The sequence below is a fragment of the Epargyreus clarus genome, unplaced genomic scaffold (genome assembly GCF_041222505.1).
Source record: "Epargyreus clarus isolate Ecla_fem2 unplaced genomic scaffold, WU_Ecla_fem_2.2 ptg000026l, whole genome shotgun sequence".
In the NCBI taxonomy this organism is placed as follows: domain Eukaryota; kingdom Metazoa; phylum Arthropoda; class Insecta; order Lepidoptera; family Hesperiidae; genus Epargyreus; species Epargyreus clarus.
In genome coordinates this window covers 4,625,440-4,644,619 of record NW_027332233.1, presented here as the reverse complement: position 1 = coordinate 4,644,619, position 19,180 = coordinate 4,625,440, and the positions used below count along the sequence as shown (strand labels likewise).

The 19,180-nt window shown below is 33.0% G+C and overlaps 1 long non-coding RNA gene across 1 annotated transcript; it reads left to right on the top strand.

The window, feature by feature from the left end:
* The first annotated feature begins 5,484 nt into the window (after nucleotides 1-5,484).
* On the top strand, nucleotides 5,485-6,968 carry LOC140753371 (uncharacterized). The gene is made up of 2 exons (XR_012103557.1): nucleotides 5,485-6,199; nucleotides 6,376-6,968. It is a non-coding gene; the product is annotated as an uncharacterized LOC140753371 (long non-coding RNA).
* The last annotated feature ends 12,212 nt before the right edge of the window (nucleotides 6,969-19,180 follow it).

The following is a 19,180-nucleotide window of genomic DNA, read 5'->3' as shown; positions in this document are numbered from 1 at the left end:
TACATTTACTTATGTCTCGCCATCTTTGCGCTATTTATTAATAGTCGTTGGTTGTCAGTATTGTATTGCTCCATATTTATTTGTCGTTGGTTGGTCATATTGTCAATGCTGTCAAGTCGTGTTTGACTTTGACTTTGATTTCGTAAAGTTTTAATAAACTTATACCAACTTATATCAATGTCTACTGGAAGCAACGACAGTGGGACAAGTGATGGGGACGCTAAAAGGAATGCCAGGGATTACAATATGATGCGGTTAGAATATATAGCGGGATCGGATATGATGGATGGATGCGTTGCGGAAAACCTTAGAGAACGTTTGAGTAAATTTCATAAAGCGCAAATAAACTTATTGCGTTCATTAAGTGCTGCTCAACGCCAGTCTGAGATTAGTGTAACTGCGTCGTTCGATACAAAGTTTAGAAGTGTGTTGGTCCGTCTGCAGCGTTAAAATAGTGACCGTAATATAAAACAGAAAGTCGTTTCGGTTTCTGCTAAGCTGCCTAAAATCAACATTAAGCCGTTTGATGATAAGCTGGAAAATTAGTTTTTATTTAAACAGTTATTTGATTTATTAACACGTTCACTGCGGTTCACCCACAATCGGCCCGACGCGGTACCAAACCAATATGCGCACAGGAAAAATAGGTCTTTCTCGCTAGTGCGAAACCTGTATCTTGGGTATTTTTACGAATATGACAAAGACAAATATAGTTTTCGATTTGTGACCAACAATGTACAAATATAGCAATCTAATAATGCGGCAGGCCTTTTTCGACCTCCGCCGCATAGAACATAAAAAAAGTTATCTCAGTGCGGGGGCAGGCCTGTTTTGGTGGATGACCGCTCGCGACCTGTTGCCGCACTGTGCAGATGCGTACGCGTTGAGCCGCCAGTAGTGTTGTGCTAGCTTCGGGAGGAGGACGCGCTCGCGCTACTCGGTGTCGATACAATGGCGCATCGTAAAAACAAAATAATACTTGAACATGATAGTGATAATGAAGAAGAATTCGAAATTCCTAAACGAAATAAATGCAGAAAATTATTTCAAATACAAGAAGATAAGCCATCCACCAGCAAAATTACAATTTTAGGAAATAAAATAATCCGCTCGGCAAGTAAACATCGAAGTTTTTTTAGCGATGAAAGCGAAAGTGATGAAGATATTTTGTCAAAACGAAAAAAATATGAGTCTCCTGGTTCTAGTAATCATATTTACGTGAGCCCCAGTGGGACAAAACTTCATGTGATGAAATCTGTCTCCAACAATACAAAAACACGTAAGTTTAAATTCAGAAGTGTTATTTAATTTGATTTATCTATCATTAATTATTAAAAGAGTTTACATCATCTTACTTTTCAAACGATCAGAGATTCAGCCTGCATTGTCTTAACATGCTGGGTATAACTAAGACAGTGATATTTTCATATATATTTATATCATATTTTATTCATATATATATATATTTATATCATATATTATACATATTATATATCACTACATAGTATAAAACAAAGTCGCTTTCTCTGTCCCTATGTCCCAATGTACACTTAAATCTTTTAAACTACCCAAAGGATTTTGATGCAGTTTTTTTAATAGATAGACTGATTCAACAGGAAGGTTTTTATGAATAATACAAGCATAACATACTAGAAAAAACACTGATAATTTTACAGATTTCATAAATAAATACATTTTTTTGGGCTTACATTGCAAACGCTGGCTGCACCCTACAAGATAAATTAGAATAATGTTCTATAGTATTGTACACCTTGAAAATATCTACCAATAAGTCCGGGATGCCATATGTCTATCTTTGTTGCGTACTCCACAATAACTGTTTTTATGATTTAAAAAGAAGACAAAATTTCCTTAAATATAAGGTAGGAAACGAGGACGCAGTATACCTGGAAAGTGGTCACTGCCGCCCATATGGATCAGTAACCAAATCCATATAGATTGGGGGTTTTTCCTGAATAGATACAGAATTGGAAATTAGAATTAGAAACTAAAATTTTTGTATGTCAAACCTCCTAAAGTCCACGAATCGAAAATCAAGTTTTTTCTCCTAATCAGGCTCTAAAACCTTTATTGCTCCAAACCCTCTAAAAAACTACAAGTTGATGTGTCAATAGGTTTAATAATAATTGTCCCTGTAGTTTCGGGACCAGAATAGGGCTACAGTATCTCCTGCTTGTCGTAAGAGGCGACTAAAAGGGGCTTTCGGGGTTGCGGGTGGTAAGAGTGGGAGCTCGAACCGTCCGGCCAACGACCCCGGGAAGGACGGCGGTATGTGTGGTCGCATACCGTGGTGTACATCGGACGTCGTGAACATCGGATGGTGGGATGATTCAATCTCACTTGGGCGGAGCCCGACGGGGCTGTGCGCTGAGAGGACTCCGGTTGCGTTCCTTTGGAGATCCCGGAGTCCTCTACGCAGCGCTGAGGACGGCCACCGGGGGGGTTTTAGTGCGGTAAGAATCCCACATAACCCCGTGTCGCTCCCACGGCACCGGGTACCTTTTGAAGGTTTCCCCCTCAAAAAGAAAAAAAAAAAAAAATGGTTTAATAATAATAATAATAACATAATGAATAATCCTTTCGAAAATAAACTTATTCGATTTTTTATAAATAAAAATCAAGCATTTAATGTATGTAGAAAATTAAATAAATGTATAAAATTTGGCCTTCTCTTTGGTATGTAATTTGGATGCATATTTTAATAGACTTTCGGTGTATATCATATTGCGGAATCAATTAATGGAGGAGCGCACGAAAATATGATTTTCAGTAGAATTAGTAGAAACTGCTACTTTTATATTATATAAAAAAAAACTAACCATAACTAAACATGATTCCATTTCTTAGTTAGATTGTTTCTGATTATAATATATTAATTATATTTATTGTTGTCAAATACCTATTTAACTCTAGAACATGTGAATTAGCTCAACCTCTTTGCAGCACGTGCCGTTAACTTACGTGGAAGATCATTGTTTTTTTTTTACAAGAGGAGAGTAAAAACAGTGTTGTAAGTGGGGCGAGAGTGAATGAGATTAATGCAAAATGAGGATCGTGGCCCGTTTCATTCTGAGTTGATGATGCAGAGTACCGAATGGATTTATATGCGGTCTTCACCGATATAAAAAAGTGAATCGTGAGAAAGATTTAAATTAAAATAAAGTAATTTAAGTAAAAGAGTAATTTAAATTGACTTAAGTGTGACAATAATTATATATGTAGCTTTTATAATATAGGAGTAACAGACGAGCATGCAGTCCACCTGATGGTAACTCCCGCCCATGGACATATGTAATCAACCCCAGATAGGATTAGATATTCCTACCTGAGGTCATCTTCTGATGCGCCGCTACTGCCGCTGCTGTTATTAGGCAGAAATGGGTGTGACAGTGATGCCGATGGAGTCTAACCATGAAGGGTTCTACCACCTTCAAAGAGCTGATAGTTCACTATGAAAAAACTAGACACTCATTATATTGTGCCCGAGCGAAGCGCGGGCGGATTGCTAGTAATATTATAAATGTAAAAGTAACTCTGTCTGTCCATTACCCAACGGCCAATCTGCTGAGCCGATTATGATGAAATTTGGTATGGAGATAGTTTGAAACCCAGGAAAGGACATGGGCTACTTTTGCTCGCGATAGCACCTACCACGCGGGCGGAGCCGGGGGCAGAAACTAGTAATAAATAATAACACAAATACCCATACGTAAATAAATAATAACTCACTACATATTATATTCTTATATTAACTACGTATCTGTGTAGGTACTTATTTAAATTTCAGATCTCCCGTATCTCCTATTTAAATATTCATACTGTTTTAGTGCCTACTCACTACTTGAGTTAAGACCCTAATACCTAATAGCATTTATAATACCGAAACATCTGTCTGTCTGAAGATCAATGTTATCGAGCATTGCTAAGCTTGCGTCTAGATGGCTTTGAGTTAATTGTCTGATTGTTAATTTATTTATTATATAATCTACCCACTATCACCTCCTCTCTCCAAGAAGACGCTGACTCTGATACATACCTATTGTTCAGTTTTGTCTATGGTTCTACGTATTAATTATCTGTCGTTGGTATTAATTTTAATCTTTAGGATTAAAAGCATAGAGATTTTAGTTTGAATTAGTTCGTTGTAGATCGTCGTATTCGTCGTGTCGTTCACGGTGCTGTATGCCGCCATCGGTATTTAAACGTGTTCGAGAAGCTTCGGAGTCATCGGTCACGCTCGCGCAATTTTGTCGTTTTAGTTATACTCCGAAGTAGAAGCCACTATTCGTATTCGTAGCGTTTCTTTTAAATTCGTATTAAATTCATTGTTCGCGGTGCAACGTGCTGTAAGATCGACACCACGTGAGAAGAGAAATAGAGGTAGAGGTAACTGGTAGACCATTCCGAGGTAAGACTAGCTAGCTCGAGCTTAGGGTGAGTTGAAGGTGCCTTATACCTAGTACAAGAGGCTGCGCCCATCAGCAGTAGGTGAGTGCGCGACCCTATAGCACTTTGCACCTTATTTTCGTATATACAGTCCACTTAACCTTCTTCGGGACACGATCATCCTGTCCATCGAAGAGAGGAACATTCGGTTTCTTATTTGTTCTAACGGCCGCGGAAATCTTAACATTTTCGGTCTTCGGGCCCAATCATACATTTTGGGCCATCGTGCCGGATGTATTCTTAACACCTATATTTGTTACATAATTCTTATTTTTATATTGCAGAGGTTAATGAAAAAAAAGGTGAAAAGTCTGTGGTTAAGAATATCTTGAAAGCTAACAATATAAACTATTCCTCTCGCTCACCCTCTCCGGACAGATTGAGTATGTATAGCTCAAGAGGATGCAGTCCTTCACTAAACAATCTATCATATTCTAAACTAATGCATGATCTTGAACTGGATGTTGATGAAAGTCAATACCACGAGTTGATAAATCTGCCGAAAAATAAGCAAGAGGCTCCAGCATCAATAGATTTGAAACACAAACAAGAAAAAATACAAAGACTGGTAATAAAAAATCCTAACGATAGTAAACATTTAACATTCCTATTACCTATTCTTTTGAAGACGATTTGTCTCAGGATTCTATCAAAAGCAAAGTGATAAATGAGCAAAAAAAAGAAGATACTGATAAGGAAATAGAAACAGAGGAAAAGACCGAGACCAACAGGTGTACACCTGTTGGTAAGTAGAACCAAACTTTTAATTACGTCACGTCGGTGATAGACCGCGAAATTTTAATTTTTAATTAGTAGCGTTTTTATTTTGAATTTGATCTTCAAAAAATTTTTTCAATAAAATTCCAATATTTTTAATAATGTATTTATTAATATCTTGAAAACCAAGCAAGATATCGAAAAATTTTATTCTTTGTTTTCGTTTTCTTTTCCAAAAATCTATCGAAATACATCATTAAAAGAATATTTTTTTTTTATTTTTCGATTTTTAAATATCGATATCTCGAAAACTAAGCGAGATATCAAAAAAAAATATTCTTACTTTTCGTCTTGTCTCGTCGAGATCTATAAGGATCCGCATTCAAATCTTGGCGCCGTAAGAATCGTAATCGTGCCGCTAAGCCAACTGAAAATGCAATGGAAAGCGATGAAGATGTACGCCCGAAAGACCTGCTCCAGTTTCACCAAACAATGCAATGAAACAGGTGGTGGGGCAAGACCTAGAACCCCAGATAACACTTATATGGAAATTAAGGATTTATTAAACCCCGCAGAGTTACTAAAAGATGAAAATATTTATGATTCAGATGAAATTGGGTACTTGACAGTTATAACAATAAAATATGAAATATATCCAATATGATAGCTTATAAGTAAACATAAATTATGCAGTATTTAGTTTAATTTTTAATACGTTCTAAGTATTTTATTTTTTTAAAGAAATTTTCGATTTTTTATCTGTGGATTTTAAATTCCAAAACGGCGACAGTGCTGCCTTAAATGTCATGTGACGTCACCACACGCATAATAAACAAGACAAAAATGATATCGTTTGCTGTTAGAGTTGGTTGAATTTATGTTGTGATCCGAAATGAATCCACAGTATATTAAAGCTGATAGCGTGAATCTGCTTAAAGAAGATATACAATGCAATAAATAAAAATGAATACAAAAACTTCCGTGAACTAACCTATGGAAATCACAAATAAACAACGTAAGTAAAATATTCTTTATATTTACATTTAATCATTTCGGACAGTTAAAACATTTCTTAACCGATTTCCGATAGAAGAAAGGTTGTCTTTAAGTGATTATCAAGCTTTTAAACTATACTTATATTCTTATGTGAACTGCTTTAAGGTTATTTATTGGTTATATTTATATTTTCAGATCTTCGCGACAGTCGTATAGTGACGACGCTACAGGGTATGTGCAGTTTAAGAGGCAGGCAAGTTTGCGTTTCATGAAAAGTAAAAGTTGTCCTGAATACAAGGTACATCCAAAGTCATGCTCAGTGTCCATGACTGTATATGAAAAACAAAGTATTATTAAATGTGATGACTGTCCTGCCTCCCAAGGATGCAGCAAACATGCAGTAGCATTTTTAATGTGGAGTCATAGAAAGTGAGGAACCAAAAGTTTCAAAGGTGGTCAGCTCTCTGAAGTACATAAAGTAAAGGAAATGGGAAATAGTAGTTCTTTACTTGAGTAACCTACCCAACAAGATGAAGGAAGGAAAATGACCATACAGTTGCTGTTATTGCACTACAGATTTCTCAAAATGATAATGATAAAAATTATATATCTAGTTGTTACAGAAAATAATTTTAAAAATGAAGAAAGTACACACTCAAGCAGGACAAAAATTCAGCTTAGCAAGAGCTTTAATATACAAGAAAATAACAGCTTCAAAATGCTTTGAGGTTATCTGTAGTAAATTTTGTAAATGTAACATATAATGATAAATATATACAAAAGTTCTATGGTGTGTACTCAATAATAGACCCATATAAACCTAACAAACAAAGCAGTCGGTTAATAAAAGATTAAATTAGCAAATCATGTATTTTTAATTATACAGTCCTGTAAGTTAATCCGTGCACAAGTAATAATAACTGAGTCATCGAAATAGTTTGTTTCTTATTAATTACAGAATGAGGCCTTAAAATAGAGAATTCTCGTAGACGTCTTTTAATTCATTTATTCTATTCTTAACTAATACAATTCTAACTCTATTCCTATCGTAGACATCTTTATAATATATGAATACTTTAACTTGCTGTTTTGTTTTGATTACATCCGGGTTTGATGATTTAGAGTAGAGGAATCACTCCTTATTCTTTTTTCTCATTAATACTTCTATTATGTTTGAATCCTCTGTCTGCACGTTCTTTTAACGTTTATGAGATTTCGGTTTAGGAACGTGTATAAGCAAATTTGTTAGGATATTTAGCGATCGTACTTGTACACATCGTCACTGCACACGTCTTATAACTTGTCATTTATTTCAATTTTAGTTATAAAAACTAAATAACTCCCTATTTTCTTCCGAGCGTTGTTTGTTTACAGTATAATGACGTTTCGCCACAAAATGACACTTGACCGCCTGATTTAACGCGACGTTCCGTTCACCGTAAAGAAACTTTGTTTTTTATTAATAAATAGCCCTTTTTTCGAAAAAGTGATCAATGAAAGGCATATATAATACGTATACTAATTCATTAAAACACTTTCCCAAAAAGTGTCAAGTAGCCAATTGTAAGTAAATTATTTGGTCCTTGATTTTTTTGGAAATATGTTTTGGAATAACACTAATTATATCGCCTCTTAACATCGTTATATTTTGTATTAAATTTCTTACAAATTTGCTTTATTTATTTATGATAAAGAGTTTTATCTGTTTTCTCAATAGATTCCAATATCAGATAATAAACTTGTAGCAACCCCCAGTGAGACTGCTGTCACATTACAGGTCAGTTGGTTCAAAATATCCAATCAAAAGCAATTATGAAGTACATTGAAATAATCTGTATGCCTTAAATATTGCTTCCGGTATCTTTATTTTAGGAACCAGTAACATACTTGCTAACTCCATTGGAGAGTTCTCTCATAAATGATAACATTATGAAGGAAACTGAGATAAATGTTTGTATTTATAAACTAAACTTAGTTTTTTATATATTTATATTATAGCAGGAAGTATGTGTCCACAAAACTTAAATATTTTTAACCTTTTTTAGAATAACATATGTACAAGGGACAATAAAGATATTGAAGTCCAAATTGTTCAGGAAGTCACTCCAATATTGGTGAGCATACAGCAATAATATGTCATAATATATGTATATACATAATAAATGTGCATGGAATTATGGGTTATTTCAACTTGTTATATTATCTTACAGAGCTCACAAGATGGAGGCATGACTAAGAATGTAAGGAAAAGTCCAGCAAAGGTGTACTAAATATTGATTATGTGTCAACTAGGGTGCATCACCACAACTACTTTTAGTTCAGATTATAATAACATAACTTTTTAGCCATACATGGATGGAATACTCATAACTAAATAACAGCCAAATGTGTATAATGTATCAACATACATTATACACATACACATTATACACAGAGGAATTTTATTTATGTGAGACAGTTAGAACTAACTGTGTAACATAAATAAAATTCCACTGTACAATATTTACAGACCTCTCAAGAAAATCCATTGCCACACCAATAAAAAAAAGAGTTTCAACTCCAACAAAGGTGGGAAATTATGATTAAAACGGTTACTCTGGTAGTTGATTCTGTTTTTAAATTAATGCTTTTCTTTTTTCCACAGGTGTTAAAACGAAAATTTACTCAAAATTCCAATGTTGGGGATGTTTTAACATCTAGAAAGGTTAAAATCTATTTAGTTAGGGAACAACACATCATAATAAATACAGTATACTGAAATATTGCATCTCTACAGTTTATTATTTACCATACATATATATGTACTATCCTACTGATGTGTATATCGTATATTATGTACAGGAGCATGATGACTATGTGAGCAAAATGTTATGCCACAGCAAGCAGCTGAAAGAAATCCATCACAAGAGAACCATGGAAATGGCCGATGAAGAACATGCAATTAAAATGGAAATTCTCAAAGAAAATCTGAAATCTACTATTTTAGAACGTGAAATTTTAGAATTAAAAAAAAAGAAATGAGTTATAAATAAAAAGTATATTGAAAACTATTTTTGTTTAACTTACCAATAAATTAATTAAGTAAAAGAGTAAAACAATTTTTAATATATAGTGACTATTTTTATTTTTTTCATACAAAGATGAGCTACTACACTCAATAAAATGGTTTTGGTCACCTATAAAAGTAGTACATATTTAAATTATTTAAGCTATGGTATTGTGTACTTTCTTTTGGCCTATAATTCATAATTGACCTTATCAAAGTACATGGTACTTATACCTGGGCACCTTTGTGGAGAAAGTTGTTTGTTTGAGCATATGACAAAAGTAGTATAAATTTATATGACATGTATTAAAGTAAAGATGGAACAAATAAAACCAATAGAACCATATTGATTTAAATTATTCATATTTATTACTGACTGATACATTTTGTGATGAGTGTAACTGACTGTTTAACTGGGGTTTTGCATTCGAACTGTTATAGGGGTGTGATAGTTTAATAATTTTCTTGGATGAATGCTGCTCGTGCTGAATTTCCCCTAACACAGTTATTTATGGCCTGAGTCACTGGAACATTGATATCTTCTACGCCCTCAAGAAAATCTTGCTTGTGCATTGCAATATTGTGGAGTACTGCTAATGCAATTATATATAACTTGGTATTTGGCAATTTTGTTGTGAACCCTCGTAATAAACATCTGAATCTTGCCTTCCATACTTCAAAACATCTTTCAATTGAGTTCCGTGTTCTAATATGTGCCCGGTTATACATCTCCTCCTGTTCGTTGTTGGGATGTAGAATGGGTGTAAATAAATAAGGAGTGCAGGCATATCCTGAATCACCCAAAAGTCTACCCTTAAATTCTCCCCGCTCAAATCTTTGTTTTAGTCTACATTCGTTAAAAATCCTTGCGTCATGTGTACTGCCTCGCCAGTGTGCCACTATATCCATAATTTCTAAATTGGCATTAGACACAACCTATAACAATGAGAACATGTTTAATTTTGAACACTGAATAAGTTATTATTGATAATTATGAACAAGAATTGTTCAGTCGACTGAACTGTCCTTTAGGGCTTTATTTATTTTTTATGTATACTTCATACATACATTTTGCAGTGAGATTAAAGAGATATACGAGTGATAGTACAAAAAAAATATACACTACAATATGATATGAACTTACTTGTACATTAATGGAACTATATCCTTTTCTATTTATATAATATTGGCCAACATCCCCACCAATTTTCGGAATGCGAATATGTGTGCAATCTATTGTTCCAATCACTTATCTAAAGCTAGCTATTGCATAAAAATCTGCAATTATATTATTTTGCTCCATATCAGAGACTGGCATTTTTATCCATTGGGCCCGATGTTGTACGAGTGCTAATGCAACCTGTTTGCATGCAAGAGATATCGTTGGCTGACTCATACCATTTATATCTCCTGCGTCGTCTTGAATCTGAAAAAAATAAAAAAATAAAGTAATTAAAATAGCTACTTCTTATTAATATATTGTCTCTTTTCCAGACAATATATAATTAAATTAAATATTATGTAAAAAAAGCAGTTTTGTTATAGGTACATGATTGCATAAACAAGTTAGTAAGCACCTAATTTAACCTTTTGAGCGCCAGGGTCACAAATACGTGACAAGCGAAAACTGTCCCTGAGCGCCAACGACACAAATATGTGACAAAAACAGCGGTACATTAAAACACAAAATAAACTATTTAAACATTACTTTAATGCCTATTTATTTATATACCTGTAAAATAGAAGGTCCAAAATTTATTTATTTCCATAAAACTAATTAAATTGCATTATAAATATTGAGAAATTTTACGTTAAAAAGAAAGAAATAAACTCTGAAAAAAGAATGTCCTCACACGCCAGAGTCATAACTGCGTGACCGCTAGTGATGTAGCGCATGTTGGATAATATCATTATTTCAAATCAAAGATCGATTCGAAACTTTCCTCTGGAATATATTATTTTAGGTATAATTTGGTACTAGGATAAAGCAGCATTAATTTTATAAAACCAGTCTTAAAAATCATTCAATAAGCTACATAGTCAAAAATAAAATTTGGTTGGGTCGAATTTCGATATTCAGTAATCCCAACTCAAGCGCATCCCTAACGCAACCCGAATTATCAGTACCCTGTACGCCATGGTCACGACTAGACGACAATATCGTGACGTCACAAGCGCGGCGACCAGAAATTAGTGAAGTGAATGAATAATATTTATGATTAATTTACTTGTGATATCGAGTTCAAGATTTATATTAAGTGACTATTATAATGAGTGGGAATTTAATGACTACGGAAGAACTTCTTCGCATATTAGAAGGAGTCTCAGATGACGAAGAATTTTCGGAAACAGAATCTTTGGACGAATTTGATTTAGAGGTAAGTTATTTTTATCTGCTTTTATTTTAAAAATTTTGAGCAAATATTAATCTTATTAAAAATCACGATGAAATCTGTAAGTGTGGCCTGGTATTGGTGTTTGTAGACCGAAAGAAACATATTTTTTACAGAAATAAGTTACTTTTGAGAATATTATTGTTGTAAAAAAATAGATACAGCCGTTATACAGAGTTTTTAAGTTGATATATCGATCGTTGTTTGTTTACATACGATTTAATTAAGATATGAATCAGCATACAGTTACCTACTAAATGCTTGTTGTATTATTTAACCTATTGATCGCTAACATAAATAAGTAAAAATCAAGAATGATTTTGATATTTTTACTTGTGTATATGTTTAACTGCTAATGCAATTATATATAACTTGGTATTTGGCAATTTTGTTGTGAACCCTCGTAATAAACATCTGAATCTTGCCTTCCATACTTCAAAACATCTTTCAATTGAGTTCCGTGTTCTAATATGTGCCCGGTTATACATCTCCTCCTGTTCGTTGTTGGGATGTAGAATGGGTGTAAATAAATAAGGAGTGCAGGCATATCCTGAATCACCCAAAAGTCTACCCTTAAATTCTCCCCGCTCAAATCTTTGTTTTAGTCTACATTCGTTAAAAATCCTTGCGTCATGTGTACTGCCTCGCCAGTGTGCCACTATATCCATAATTTCTAAATTGGCATTAGACACAACCTATAACAATGAGAACATGTTTAATTTTGAACACTGAATTAGTTATTATTGATAATTATGAACAAGAATTGTTCAGTCGACTGAACTGTCCTTTAGGGCTTTATTTATTTTTTATGTATACTTCATACATACATTTTGCAGTGAGATTAAAGAGATATACGAGTGATAGTACAAAAAAAATATACACTACAATATGATATGAACTTACTTGTACATTAATGGAACTATATCCTTTTCTATTTATATAATATTGGCCAACATCCCCACCAATTTTCGGAATGCGAATATGTGTGCAATCTATTGTTCCAATCACTTATCTAAAGCTAGCTATTGCATAAAAATCTGCAATTATATTATTTTGCTCCATATCAGAGACTGGCATTTTTATCCATTGGGCCCGATGTTTTACGAGTGCTAATGCAACCTGTTTGCATGCAAGAGATATCGTTGGCTGACTCATACCATTTATATCTCCTGCGTCGTCTTGAATCTGAAAAAAATAAAAAAATAAAGTAATTAAAATAGCTACTTCTTATTAATATATTGTCTCTTTTCCAGACAATATATAATTAAATTAAATATTATGTAAAAAAAGCAGTTTTGTTATAGGTACATGATTGCATAAACAAGTTAGTAAGCACCTAATTTAACCTTTTGAGCGCCAGGGTCACAAATACGTGACAAGCGAAAACTGTCCCTGAGCGCCAACGACACAAATATGTGACAAAAACAGCGGTACATTAAAACACAAAATAAACTATTTAAACATTACTTTAATGCCTATTTATTTATATACCTGTAAAATAGAAGGTCCAAAATTTATTTATTTCCATAAAACTAATTAAATTGCATTATAAATATTGAGAAATTTTACGTTAAAAAGAAAGAAATAAACTCTGAAAAAAGAATGTCCTCACACGCCAGAGTCATAACTGCGTGACCGCTAGTGATGTAGCGCATGTTGGATAATATCATTATTTCAAATCAAAGATCGATTCGAAACTTTCCTCTGGAATATATTATTTTAGGTATAATTTGGTACTAGGATAAAGCAGCATTAATTTTATAAAACCAGTCTTAAAAATCATTCAATAAGCTACATAGTCAAAAATAAAATTTGGTTGGGTCGAATTTCGATATTCAGTAATCCCAACTCAAGCGCATCCCTAACGCAACCCGAATTATCAGTACCCTGTACGCCATGGTCACGACTAGACGACAATATCGTGACGTCACAAGCGCGGCGACCAGAAATTAGTGAAGTGAATGAATAATATTTATGATTAATTTACTTGTGATATCGAGTTCAAGATTTATATTAAGTGACTATTATAATGAGTGGGAATTTAATGACTACGGAAGAACTTCTTCGCATATTAGAAGGAGTCTCAGATGACGAAGAATTTTCGGAAACAGAATCTTTGGACGAATTTGATTTAGAGGTAAGTTATTTTTATCTGCTTTTATTTTAAAAATTTTGAGCAAATATTAATCTTATTAAAAATCACGATGAAATCTGTAAGTGTGGCCTGGTATTGGTGTTTGTAGACCGAAAGAAACATATTTTTTACAGAAATAAGTTACTTTTGAGAATATTATTGTTGTAAAAAAATAGATACAGCCGTTATACAGAGTTTTTAAGTTGATATATCGATCGTTGTTTGTTTACATACGATTTAATTAAGATATGAATCAGCATACAGTTACCTACTAAATGCTTGTTGTATTATTTAACCTATTGATCGCTAACATAAATAAGTAAAAATCAAGAATGATTTTGATATTTTTACTTGTGTATATGTTTAAGCGATATAATATGTTTAAATATTACATATATTTATGAAATATTAATTGCGCCTTATACCTAAGCCTGCACTTATAGGTTTCTAATATATGTATACTATTATTTCAATTAATTATTATGTATATATGTGTGCAGAGAACTCGACTTTTCAGTTTTGTTTCGGTAATTCGGTATATAGTTCCTATAGTGTTCGTCAAGCTATATGATCCCTCCGAAAATGTTTTTAAGATATAATTTATGTAGAGCACAGGGTTAAGAAAGAATTAAGCCACGTCTGAAAAGTATTTGAAATAAATAAATAAACGAATTTACAGATTTTATGATTTATTTTGGGATATTTATTAATTAGACAATAATCAAACTTATAACCTTTTCAATCATTTATTATTTCTTAATCGGAATCCTGGTAGCTCGGTAAACTAATGTCATCTAAGTCTTTTTGGTGTCGTACTTTACGTATAATATTAATTATATTGGTGTAAGTTACCGAACGCTTCTCCGCTGGTACACTATCTAATTCATGTGCGACCAATCTTGCGAATGCCTTATTGCGTGGGTCCTTTGGCTCTTCTTCGAAACCCACATTAGGTAAATGTGAAACATCACATTTTAATTCGTCTTTGTCCCATATACTGAGCTGGTACATATTTGCGGTTGCAATATCCTCAGTCGTTACCTGTGTTTGCTTTGATATCATTTCTGTTTTCACTCCTTCACACACACAGGTCACTTTCACAGGTTCAACTGAGAACTTAATTCTCTTGGCACGGTGTATATTTTGTAATAAACTTGGTGATGAAGGTCTGCTCTCGTCACCAGAAGACATATTAATTATGTAAATAAAATATTTCAGATAGAATGAAGAATGGTGATGAATGATAGAATTTCGAATGTTCGAAACCGATGTACGAATGTCTAATAAAACGTACTTTTCTAGTCAACATGTCAGTATTACCAACCTAAAAAAATTGCAAATACCAATAATGCTTGGGAAGAAACATAAAAACCATAGACGTTTTTTTAATCTTTAGCTTATTTTAATTGTATTCTATTTTCTTTACAAATAGGTAAAGCGTAGCGTAATTAATGAGAATTTAATTTAATTCAAATTAAGTTTCTTTTTGTAAAACGATATCTTAGCTTACAAATTACCAAATATACGAAATTCTAAGATCGCTAATGTTTATGTCTGTTTTTTATTATTGAAGTTTAAACTAATTGTGCTATTGACCAGTCTTCAAATATTATGCTCTAAAAATATTTTGCAGTAGTACAATAAAGCTTGAGCTTCTGCCATAAACCTAAAGATTTTGTTTTGTTGATCAAAGTAAAACATTCTAACAATAACGAGATTCTTAAAAGGTTTTACCTTAAAAATATTAACTAATGGAACAATAAACTTAAACTAACTGTCATAAATCTGTAGCTTTTGTTTTGTTGTATAGCAATAACCCATCTGCAACAGCGCAAGTAGTAATTTCAAATTTCATGATGAATTAGACACAATATAAGCCGATAACTCGAGTTGGAGTACAATAATATCTTCGGATCTGTCGGCCGTAAAGATCTATTGTTTTCGGGCAGAATTTAGAACAAAGAAAAATACTTGTTTCTCACGCACTGGCTAATTAACTTCCCACAATGAATTATTGTTTTTATTTTACAGCCAGCAACTGTTGCCCATCAAGAACCATCAAATGATACACCTTCGACGTCTCGAGATGGCCACCATCGAGGTCATGAGCCGGAACCGTCCTTCCAATGGACCTCGGAACGACGTACACCCGAAGTAGCTGACTTCAATGATTTTCAATCTGGAATCCATTTAGAGCCGTCGGAAATTGCTTCTGAATGCGACATATTTCAATATTTTATGGACACAGATTTTGTGTCGATGATTGTCAATATGACCAATAAATTTCATCGATACTTTGTGCTGAATGTAGACTTGCGTATGCATTCTCGTTTACATGCTTGGTACGACGTAACAGTCCCGGAGATGTACATGTTTTTTGCAGTCATAATGTTAATGACCAGAAATAAACATTTATCTATAGAAGAACATTGGTCCACAGATATTTTATTGAATTCTCCGATATTTTCGAAAGTAATGACACGCAACAGGTTTTCTATGATACTTGGCATGCTCCATTTTTCTTTTATCGAAAATCCAGAAATGTGTATCTCATACACGACAAAAGTTTAGAAATATTATTACGCCATATAAAACTATTTGTATTGACGAAAGCATTGTTCCATTTAAGGGTCGCTTGTCCATAAAACAATACTTACCGAATAAAAGAAACAGATTCGGTGTCAAATTATTTGTTTTATGTGATGTAAATACGGGTGTTATTGTTGATTTTATTGTTTACTGTGGAGCAACCACAGAGATAGTTGATCCCTGTAATCTAGGTGTTGGCGGGGCTGTTGTTGCCACGTTGGTCAAACCATTTTTAGGATCCAATCGCCATTTATATGTGGATAATTGGTACACGAGCCCATTGTTATTTAAATATTTACACGAACATAATATTTACGCTTGCGGTACGGTAAAAAAAAATAGAAAGTATATGCCAAAATTAAACACGATTCTAGAATTGAATGAAACGGAAGTGCAATATTCTGGTCCACTGATGGCCATTAAATGGAAAGACAAAAAATATATTTTTATGTTATCCACCATCCATGATAATTCTATGGAATTATCATCGCGAATACATCGAAATACGGGATTGCCTGTAATTAAGCCAAAAGCTGTAGTGGACTACTCAAAAAACATGGGCAGTGTTGATACCGCAGATATGCTATTATCATCAATGCAGTGTATCCGCAAAAAAGTCAAATGGTATAAAAAGTTATTTTTCCATTTATTAGATATGCATCTATTAAATGCATTTTATTGTTACCGGCATTTAAAAGATATGCCAATATTGAAATTTGCCGATTTTCAATTGAGCGTGATTCGGCAATTGATAGAGAGGTACCACAGTGGTAGTATTATAGAAGGCTCCACGTTAGCTACAACTAGCAGTAGTAATCCTCTTCGTATATTACCCAGTAATGCAAAGGATCATATGCCGAGTCGTATGGGAAAATATCAAAGATGCAAGCAATGCGCACTTTTAAAACAAAGAAAAAATACACGTTTTAAATGTAACGTTTGTAACGTATATTTATGTGCTGCGCCGTGTTTCCAAAAGTACCACTCTGTGTAATATATTTAGATTTATATTGATTTTAATGTCTCTGTGATACTGATTTTTCTATTGTAACTTGAAGTTTTTTATTAGATTTTATTTACATATGGCTTACTATTAGATGATAAGATAATACAATGCAGATTTTGTATAATGTTGTTCTATTATTCTAAAGATTTATTAGTATAAGACTGATTGGTAACTGTGATAACTATATATAATGGTTAATTGTTTTAATTTGTTACTTTTTTATGCCTGATAACACATGGCTTACTATTAGATGATCAGAATGCAGGTTGCATTGTAGATTTTGTATAATTTTGTTCTATTATTCAAAAGATTTATTAGTATAAGACTGATTGGTAATTGTGATAATTATATATAATCGTTAATTGTTTTAATTTGTTACTTTTTATGCCAGGTTTATAGAACTTAATATTTAAAAACATGTATACATAGTACATACTGTGTAACATTTTATTAAAATTTTCTATTTTTTCATAGATTTTATTAACCTTCTTAACCTATTTCAATCATATATTTTTAAGTACCTGTTACATTCGGAATTATAAATCTGATTTAAAAAACGTGTTTCATTTATTATAAAATAATATTGTACTAGAACATCGATAAACGAGATATTACGTTGCCACATCCTTATTTCGGAAGCGAAGTAGTTATTAAAATGGCGAGCTGTCCACGCCATGGCCACAATATGAAGACAGCAGATCAAGAATAGTGTTGTACCTACAGTTATTATATTTAAATATATTGTAGTCTCATATCTGTTATTACGGTATTATACAAGTCTGTAAATAGTGTATAACTATTACTTTAATAGGAAGAAATGTAATGTTGAATTAAATTTCAATGTTATAAGGACATTATATTTCGAAATTAAAGACGAAAATGAAAATAAAATTGATTATCGATGAAGTTTTGGAATTCCTATTTTTTGCGTAGGTATTTGCGGTGAATTTGTGGCCTGGCGTTGAGGGCAAGTTCATGCGTTTTTGCTCTGGCGTTCAAAAGGTTAAAGAAAACATTGAACAATATACTGATTTGTGATAATAGATAGTTTCATTTACCTCTCCTCGGGCCCATGTTCTTATTGCAGTCAATACTTTCATGAGGCGGTATAAAGCCCCCTCTTGCATCACCGGCTAAGTCATTTTTTACCATATCAATAATAAACACAGCAGTCGATTTAGAAAATCTGTACTTATGTTTAAACTCTGTTTCATGGAGTTCTAACGGATTTTGACGAGTTTTATATAACTTCACACGTCTTGGCAAATGTAAAACTTGGTTCTCAACTTCATTTATTTCGTCAATCACTATCAAATCGTCAATGAAATAATCTCTATCCATCTTACTGGTTACTTAAATCACAGCTATAACTACAAAACTGTTTATTCAAGTGCCAAATGCAAATGTTCATCTATTTATTAAAAATGTGGGCATATTATAAACGTCAACTTAAGTGTAAATTAATATAAAAATACATATTAGCATGACAGATGTCATGTCAATTACCATTAATCTACGCTTAGTCCATCCTTAAACTAGGTAGTGACACGGACTAACTTTTACGCCAAGATTAGACTCGGAGTAGCTTATTCCCTCCCTAATACGTGTTTATTAATACTGAATTTGGATAAACTTTTATTACGACTAGTTTTACAGTTACGCTTGCTCTAATCCACATTTATTAATAAGGCCGTGAAGGTTTTGTATGTCATTCTTGTACTTCAGTGTGTTATTTTTCAATTTAGAGGCATAAATATCCAATCTATCAATGAGTTGCAGTCGCTCTCTATTTAATTTTACATTTTTTATGAAAAATTTATGTTTTTTTATGA